The following is a 9,959-nucleotide window of genomic DNA, read 5'->3' on the forward strand; positions in this document are numbered from 1 at the left end:
TAATTCATGCTCCAAGTTAACCTCATTTGAAAGTGAATCAAATAATAAGGGGAAGGGAAAGAAGAAAGGGTCATGGACTAGAAGACTGGAGCAAATGTTCAAGCAAATCGTCAAAATCACAAAGACAAGACCTTCAGTCAAGATGACAAGAATATGGTGCTTGAAGTGCAGATCCAAGGATTATAGGACCGATGAATGTTCCCAATGCACTTATTACAAAGCCTATGGTCACATATCAAATAATTGCAGAATAAGAATTCATCACTTCAAAAAAGGTAAGGAATTATCAATGATCGCACTAACCAACCCTGAAGCACCCAAGGCAGATGGGACTAGTGGGTGGATAATGAAACCAGTACAAGTATTGGTACTAGCAGAGGTAGATATTAGGGAGGCATTAGTAGGGGTAAAAGACAAGGAAATGAAACCTGATTACATGTTTTTCAAAGGGTTGAAAGTCTACTAAAAATTTGGAAATCCGTTTATGAGTTAGGCATCCATATTCTTGTAATTCATCAAACTCTTTAGCAAAAACCGGAGTTGGCTTGTAAAGAGTGTGATTAAGGTTCTTTGTTTATTTCCAGCCAAAACAAACACGTATTTTAGACAAGTCTTTGTCAATGTGAAAATCATTTATCATAGTTAAAAAAAACACTCTATGGTTGATAAAGTCCATAAATTGGTTACAAAACAAAATGTGAATAAATCTCCCATGTGTCCTAGCATTGCATTCAAAATGTAGCAAACCCTTATTTTTAATAGTAAGTGAGCGTACCTGGTCTTTAGAATTTGAGCATTCAAGTGCTTTAGGAGTATCTCCGTAGTCTTCACATCCTTTGAACTGCCTTGGTTTCTTACTTGTAGATGCCATACTGCATGGTGTGTATGTAATCTTCTTCAGTTTCTCCTTACCTTTTAGGAGTTTGAGTAAGGTTGCAATTGTGTTAGATATTAGTCTATTGTGTAGCTTTTAAAGAAGTGGAGTCCCTAGTGTGTATAAGACTAGTCCTTTGGTTGATTCTAGCATGTGCTCATTAATAAATGATCACTGCATGCCTTAATTTTGTAGGAAATGAGGCTACCCAAGCTATAAACGCATAGACTTGTGCTAGCCCTGATGAAAATTGAAAGAACCTTGGTAAAGTCTGGAACACGTACCACAAAAATTGGTCAAACCAAAATATTGAAGAAGCACAACTTGAATTTGGATCGGCCCTTTTGCATTGGCATTTGAGGAAAGGTCTATAAGAGTTCCAACAGTTCCAATAAAACCATTTCTGATCTTTTGCTCTATCCATAAGAGAGAGTCCTTTGGTGCAAGCAATAATTGAAGAATTGGGACATTTTTTTATCGTCCACATCAAACAATTGATTTGCTTGAGCTCGAAGAGAACATCCTGTGATAAGAGATGTTTAAAATGTAGGGCTAGGGTTTTACATTGTTCAACAATATCCGTGGGAATGCTACAAAGAAAACCTAGAGAAGAAATTATAAATGGTACATGGTGGGTTCAATATTTCATAATCCCAGAGCTTGTGCTTGAGTCAAGTAGCATCCAATTCAACTTGTCTAGGTGGTAGAAGAGGGATTACTTCTGAAAACAGTTTAGAAACGGCTCTTTCTGGGGGTATACTATTAGTATCTAATTAAAATTTGAGAGCTTCCTCCTCTTCTTCTTAAAGAAGGTCTAGATCTAGAAGAGGATTAATAACCCTTTCGGGATGCTTAATTTCTATAGGGACTTCAGGGAGGTTATTGATGAAATACAATTTTTTCACAATATTGGGTAAAGAAGTGAGATAAAAATCAAGATCCAAACTATCTTGTGCATCAATAATGGGTAATTTGGCTAGGAAGGCACTAAATGCCTCTAGAAGCTTTACCTTCTCTTTCCTAGAAAGAATAAACAAAGAGAGCCAGTCATTGATAGAGGTTGTGTTCAAAACTGAGATAGAGTGGGTGACCATAGCTTGTTTCTCAAAATAAAGCAGTTTTTTGTGGAATTCTACACCTCTGAAACAAGAAATTATACATTGGCTACCAATCAATGGAATAGGAATTTCTTTTTCTACTCCATATCCCAAATGGATGAGGGATGGAATCCAAAAATCCTGAATCAATCACCATATAAATAATAAGCATAACATTAGTAATTAAATTATTGCCATACCAGTACTAAGTTTTCTCGGTATATGATGGATACCTGACCAAAGGTATCCTGAAAAAATTTGTGTATGTTTGAATTTAAAATCCCATCATTCAGGATCATGTACTGAGAGACTTAAATACTGTTTGAAAAACATATTGTGTAAAGAACAATTTTATTAAAAAAATCGGATAATTTCTTGATACATAAACAATCCACTACAAGATACTTTGATGCATGACAAAGTAGGAGTTTTAGCCAGAACTCCTATCAAATGAGAGCGAGGATCTTTACCTACCAACCAACCATCAGTACAATTAATTAGAACTAATTCGTACTAAATGGGTGACAGGTATCCAAGCCAACCCCACTGCTTGTTATCGTTATCACATCCCAGAATCCAACTATACTCCTAAATGTAATTTATGTTTTCTTTAGCTTGTCTATGCAAGTAGGATCTATTTTGGTCCTTAAACACTTTGATGGGTTTACATGGTCTGGAGATAGGGTCCCTAATTGCTATTGGCTTGATTTTCTTTTGCCTACTATGTGCAACCTAAGCTTGTCCCGAATTTGTTGTAACTTAAATGCGTCCCGAGTGATGCTCATTGGTTGCCTGTTTATAACCCTATTTAATAGAGAGAATTAGAAATATTTAGTTAATATTCTATGTTAGAGCCCTACCTTTTGCCCCACTTTACAAGTATTTGTGAGTATACCCATATATCCTTTTATGAGTCCACCAAATGTTGACTGCTATGGTATATACACCCAAGTGCTTACTATCATTTTGAAAAACAACAAAAGTGTTACTTACTTGTAATATTATAGAAATACTTCCTAAATTGTGAAAATTTTAGCAGCATTTCCTTTGTAATATCACTCTTTTTTCAAAAAAACCAGAAGTAATCATTGAATCATTTACCCTCACAGGAGGTTGTCATAACCAAGATGCTATCTCTTTACCAATACCACTATTAATGCTTACCAATTATCAAAGATTGTAAAGTACTTTTAAAAAATAGCCTTTTTGTTTTATCGATTTAAGTGCTTGCTCGGCACATATAGAAAACTTATGTACATATTCAAAACATATGTATCCCGGTACCTAAACCGAATTTGCCGTCGTCATTTGCGTACTTGTTATCATGCTTATTACCCAAGACTCTGCAACTTTGTTACTACATAGAATTCCAAATGATGTTTTTACGATTGGTATTAGTTTTAGGATGATGATTATTACTATGCTTTAACACTGTTAGACATCTATGTTATATGTTAATGATAAACTATACACATGATTGTATGTATGTGTGTACATGCTGATGTGTTACCCGTTTGAGATCCTTGTTTATGTGTTGTGCGGATCCTGTGTGTATGTGTATGCATGTGTGTGCAGAAACCACAAGATTTTCATACATTTTTCTTACAAAAAAACGGTTTATAAGTATGCATGTTTATGTGCTTATGCGCATATGGTTTTATTGCCTAACTAATCTTTTATGTCATTACGGAAAAATATGTTACAGAGACGGCTTGATACATACAAACATGTGTGCGAATGAAAATATACATGCTACATGATACCCGTTCTTTTTTGGCTACCTATATGTGCAACAATATCATGGGATTTTAATGATGATGCACTATACGATACAAATCCCAATTAAACCCTTATGCATATGATTGTGTGTATGTGTGTAATCGCCAAACTTTGTATCATGCAATTCGGAGAAAAAACATAATTCTTACCTTATGTGGTATGTCAAGGGGTGGAGAACCAACCGTCGTATGCCTGTTTGCTTGGAGGTTCACCAAGTATAACTCATTTACGCTTGTGTTTCTTGTTGGGAAATCGTGAGTGTCCACATGTTGTAGCCAAAGGGGTGGTGAGTGCTTATCGCTAGCATTGTGTGTGTGTGTGTGTGTGTGTGTGTGTGTGTGTGTGTGTGTGTGTGTGTGTGTGTGTGTGTGTGTGTGTGTGTGTGTGTGTGTGTGTGCGTGTGCGTGTGTGCGTGTGTGTGTGTGTGTGCTAGTGCTATAGAGCAAGGCTTCAACCTGCACTTTACCTATGCGAAAGCCTTACTTATAAGCCATACACACAAAAATGCTATAGAGCAAGGCTTCAACCTGCATTTTACCTATGTGCAAGCCTTACTTATAAGACATACGATGTATGTGGTGCACTTATGGACCACGCATGATTTTTTGCTTATCTAGGAAAGTTGAGCCACCAACCAGATACTACTCAAATTACCCACTTGCCATATAGGATTATCAATTATCACCAATAAAAAAATAAAACCAATATTATCCTTGAAAAACTAGGGATTTTATTCAAAAAGTTTCTAGTACATCATTTGATGAATTTCAAACCTAAAGGCAAAGTTGTTGTATCCTAGAATCTATTACAAAAAAGCCATATGGTGTTTATTAATTTTTAAAAAATCCTTTGGGATTCGCTTGGAGTCTACTTTTGTTTTTTGTCTCTTCCATCATTCATCTCTTACTGACGTAGTTGCCTATTCCAAGGTAAAACTTTAGTATATTTTTGGTAGCACGGTGTATATTTTTCATTGTTTGTATTTTTTCATTGTGAGATTTTTGCTTAAAAAATTGTTCGTCCAAATGCTAGTTACTTTTCGAGTGGATATGCCAATGGTATGTATGCCATATTGTGTGTGTGTGTGTGTGTGTGTGTGTGTGTGTGTGTGTGTGTGTGTGTGTGTGTGTGTGTGTGTGTGTGTGTGTGTGTGTGTGTGTGTGTCTCTGTGTGTGTGTTTGAAATTGAAAATCTAACAATAGTTTGATTATACAAACTATTGAACCATATGATGGAGTAGACCAGAATTGACAAATGGACAAGGGCAATGGCATATGGACAAGGACAATGATATTAAGCATAAGGATACGTACATGTATATAACACAATGTAACATGTTTGTTTTGAATAGTTTACATTAGCCAGAAAAACTAAAAAATGCAAAATTGCTTGCTCTGTAAGGCATCTTGTCTCCATGTATTATTTTTGTTCTAATCTACTTCAAAGATATCCAATCCCTAGAGATAGCCTCCACCAATCCTACAAGGAAAAGGATTTGGTTGTTACCTGCATCCATACAAAAGCATTCCGTTAGAACTGGTTATGCTTGTGTGTATTGCAGGTGGTGTCAGAACTAGGTCCAGTTCTTATCCATGTCACACCTGCAGAATTAGTTTGCAGTTTACCCTACGGACCATCATATGTCACATGAGCACCAAAGCCAAAAATGAGGATTCTTTTTTTTTAAACATTGGGCAACATCTTGTTTGTATTTTAAAGAATTTATCAAAAAAAACAGTAATTGCCATCCCTTTGGAGACCTCACAGTAGGTTTAAGGCGTTTAAACAATGTAGAAAACTTTAAGTAATCAAGCAATCATAAGAAAACATTATCATTTAGTTTATCCAATGTCTTTCACTATACCAAAAAGTTTCAACACAATGTCTAAATCTAAATCACCCATCGAGTAAGACTTCTCAATACAATCTAAATGTGTTTCTATTGTTCCCAAAAGACATTGTTTTTCAAAAATTTAATCAGATCTAAGAATTTTTAGATATCATTTTGCAGCAAATAGAATCCAAAAACCCAATGAACTCCACCATTCTTAAGGCCCTCAATGTGAATATACCATTTCTTAGCAACATCATTTCATTATTAACTCAACCACTTTGAATATTTGCGTAATAAATCATGTTACTTATGAACCAAACCCAATTTCAAGTAAGTGTCATCACAAAGGGCATTGTTAACCCATAAAAGTTATTTTTTAGCAGTAAGTATGGCATACCCTCATTGTCAAGGCCAGTATATATCCTACGTTTCCATGTTCCTGATTGACAAAACTCATTCTTTGTTAAGTAGTGGATAACATAACCTTCACGAACCCAAAACCATTCTTAACTGAAGGACTCTTACCCTCCAATAGTGCACATATATAACATGTCCATATACTCAGCTGGTCCCAAAACAGCTAATTATGCCACAAGTGGAGCACCCTTCCTCTTAAAGTGAGAAATGCTTCACTTCGACACGACAATTACCAAACAATTCACAATATAGTCAAAAAGTCCAGTTCCTATAATATCTCAGAACTACAACTCAAAATTTAAATTTTACAAAATGCACTTAGCCAAATGACAGTCTTTATGAACATCAAACTATAATGACATCCCATGACGAGTTCTAAATAGGTGTAAATGCATGTAAGGTGCAGCAGAACTAAATGTTGAACTTTGCTCAAGATGAGTGCTCCAAACTGTGCTCAAGGGTTCCTTCTACTTAGGAAGGAAGAGCGTTTCGTTGCTTCAGTGAGAGAGTGCAATGGACACAAACAAAGTGAATGGACACTATGAATGGAAGTGCATGAGACTCAGAGATAGAGAGAGAAGAGTATACAACACCAGAGACGTTGTAAAACCCTCCTCCAAGGGTCCCACTCTCGATGGCGAAAGTGGTCTGCTATTGATTGCCCAATGTGGTACAAGATGCTGATGCAAACATAATGGCTATGTTGAGGTCGACGATGTGGACGACGAGGACGAGACTATGGCTGAAAACTGAATGCTTGAAATGCTTCTTGTCGGGCTATCCTTTCTTACTTGGAATTGCTGGATTTGTTGGGCTCTTATCAGTTGAACTTGCTGATGCAAAACGCTGATGTTGTCCTTGTCAAAATGTTGGTCCATGGGCTGCAAAAATACTATGATGCAGGTGCTAAAAGGCTAGTGGAAAATGCTAGGATGCTGGCTGAAATACTGTTGTAGGAAATGCCACTTGCTGGCTGATGCAAACACTGAAAAGGCTGTCCCTTTGCTGGCTAAATTACTTTGCTGAAATTGCCCAAGGCACAAGGCTGAAAAATGCTATGTAGCAGGGCTGAAAACACTGGGTGTAGGGCTCCAAAAATGCCAGGTTGAAGGGGGGGTCATCTTGCTGAGAAGAGTCTCCAGAGGCCTATTGCACTGAGTGCCTGATGCTCTCCTTCTTCTTCTGCTAGAAAGTGCTAGCTTTTGTTTGCTTATATATTATCTTAGCAAAATTGCCCTACCTAGTTCCCAACAAAATTCACTTAATAAATAAGTGAAAAATGTCAAAAAATAGGGAAAATAGGTTTAATGTACTGGAAATTTCCCCTGATGGATTCTGATGGATTTTGATGCGAATGTTGATGATCATGCTGTGTGCAACCGGAGGATATGCATCTAATCTAAGTGACTGGTCATGCACGGTCTACGAACAGACTCACAAAAGTGCCAGATCACTTCCTATTCTAGACTGACTTGACAGAACTGAACCATGGTCATGCTGTAGCTTGTCCACGGACACATAGGGTTGGATGTGTCACGTGACACATCCCCTCCTTTTCAAAGTGAGGTACTGGTACCGAACTGTATGGCATCGAGGGAGATCGCCAAAAACATTCGGAATCTTGGAAAGGACTCGTTGTGGGCCCACTCTAATGTGTTGGGTCATGCGATACTTGAACTTCATAAAGGTCTGCAACGCTTTCTTCTTTGGGTCACGTCGAAAGCGAACTTCGTCTCGAGGCATGCTTCTTCCTTCTTCAAGAATCTCCATGGTTGAAAATTCCTAAAACCACTTCCAACACAAAAACATGAACATACCTATTCCATGTAAAGTGTGGAAAAAATTGTGTCTTCCTAAAAGATTGTGCATGCAATGTAGGTGAACAAATAGACGGATTGCCAAACCTTTCACCACACACATGCAAACAATGAGATAACCACACACATGCAAACAATGAGATCGACTCTTGTCTTGCTGATCTAAATCCATCAACTGGTGCAATTCACAACAAAAATACCCATGCTTGGTGCTCATACTTGTGGTCTTTCTACAACTATGTCGGTGCCAAGGAAGAGACATGGAATGTGACGGCCTTGAATGCATACTTTTCAGGTTTTCATAAATAATCCGCATACATCCGTGCTCATTCATGAGTGAAACATGCTCAACGTACAATATGTCATGCCTATGAAAAGGGATCACATAAAGATGTTGACTAAAATATTGGAAACGATCACGAATGAAACACTTGTACAATGCGTGCTGACTAATCATTCGAACACATAATATTTCCTGTGGGGGTTCTTTGGGCCTAGGCTCGAGAGCCAAGATCTGTTTGTCGTGTTTGATCAAATATGCTTGGGGGTTGTTGTGGACCTCGACTCAAAAGCCAAGATCGATTCTTTGTGATCGATCAAATTTGCAACAAGGTTAGCTTCGCCAGAAAAAGCATCAACTAAACCATCATCTTGGTAAACAATCACGTCTTGATCATACAAATCATCATGCTTGTGAGAAATCACATCGTGGTCACCATGCTCATCATTATCATTCAATTCATCATGCTTATCATCACGCAAATCCTGTGTATCATGCTTTGAAGAAGACGAGACCGAGAGAGTTTCCTTCTCCTGAACCCGTCCAATCTTTGCCTGCACATTAGAAATGAGAGATGGAGAATGAACAAGTTGCTCTCCACAAATGACAATGGGAGAGTCACTTTTGGCATTGAAAGTGAACATATTTTCCACCCAATTAATGAGAGGGTTATGCTCACAAAACCATTGAATGCCCAAAATCATATCACATCCTGAGAGAGTAGAGACAAAAAAAATTCTATGGAAAGCACCTTGTTGAACTGTAAACAAAGCAGTCTTTCATGATGAGAGAGTCCATACCAGGAGCGAAGCCAGAAACCTTGAGAGGGGATTTTTGACTAACCTCTAGGTGGGCTCTCTCAACAAGAGAGGGACTAATCACATCATGCATACTGCTTGGGTCAAACAATATGACAAAATGCTGCCCCATCATATGACCATAACATTTAATGAGAGACTCATCAATGGGAGGGTCAAAAGAAACTTGGGACGCACTCATGTTGTCATTTATTCCATTGACAGAGGAAGTGGGTTTTGTAGATTTTTGAGATTCATTAGAGTCAAGCTTAGAACATGTTCTTTTTATGTGACCCTTAATGTGATGATGAAAACAACGACCTTACTTAGAATAAGTGCTTTGCTCATCCGATGTAATGTATCCTCCTAAAATTCCTTGTGCTACCTTTTCATCTGGAGTGAGCTTAGGTTTAGCAATTGTGTTAGCTTTACCTCTTTTCTGAGAGACTATTTAAAGATTGATTAGAAGAGTTACCGTTCTTACCATTCTTACCGTTCTGAGGGTTCTGATAATTCTGAGAGGTACTTGTGGAAGTCTTGTTTTCCTTGGGCTTTCCCTTGTTGTGCTTCATCTCCTGTGCGAGAGCAATCGCTACCGCCTTGTTGAGATCGATTAGATCGATCACCTCGACATCATACTTGATATACTTGTCCAATCCATAAAAGGAATGCCTCCTTGCGCTCCGCATCCGATTTGCGTATTTGAGTGCCGAGCTACAAAACACGATTGGAGAAAGACATAACTGGCATACCATTTTTCTTGAGACTACGCCAATTGTCCTTCAACCGTGCTAGGTAATATGGGGGCATAAACCACGCCTTGAGCTTGTCTTGGAAATCAGCCCAATTGAAGGAAAGGGACGTGAATTTGTCGGCTTCCTCTAGGTGTGCGGCTAAATGTGTCTCTTACCATGCGTGGTACCAATTGATGGCATCACTAGCAAGGTACATAGCTGTCGTCAAAACCTTGCTATTTCCTGTCTTCTTAGTTGTCACAAAATAAGCATTAAATTGATGCAACCAAGAATGAATAATTGTAGCATCCATCTTACCATCATACTTAC

The sequence above is a fragment of the Adiantum capillus-veneris genome, chromosome 11, assembly GCF_014529385.1.
Source record: "Adiantum capillus-veneris isolate H3 chromosome 11, ASM1452938v2, whole genome shotgun sequence".
Lineage (NCBI taxonomy): Eukaryota > Viridiplantae > Streptophyta > Polypodiopsida > Polypodiales > Pteridaceae > Adiantum > Adiantum capillus-veneris.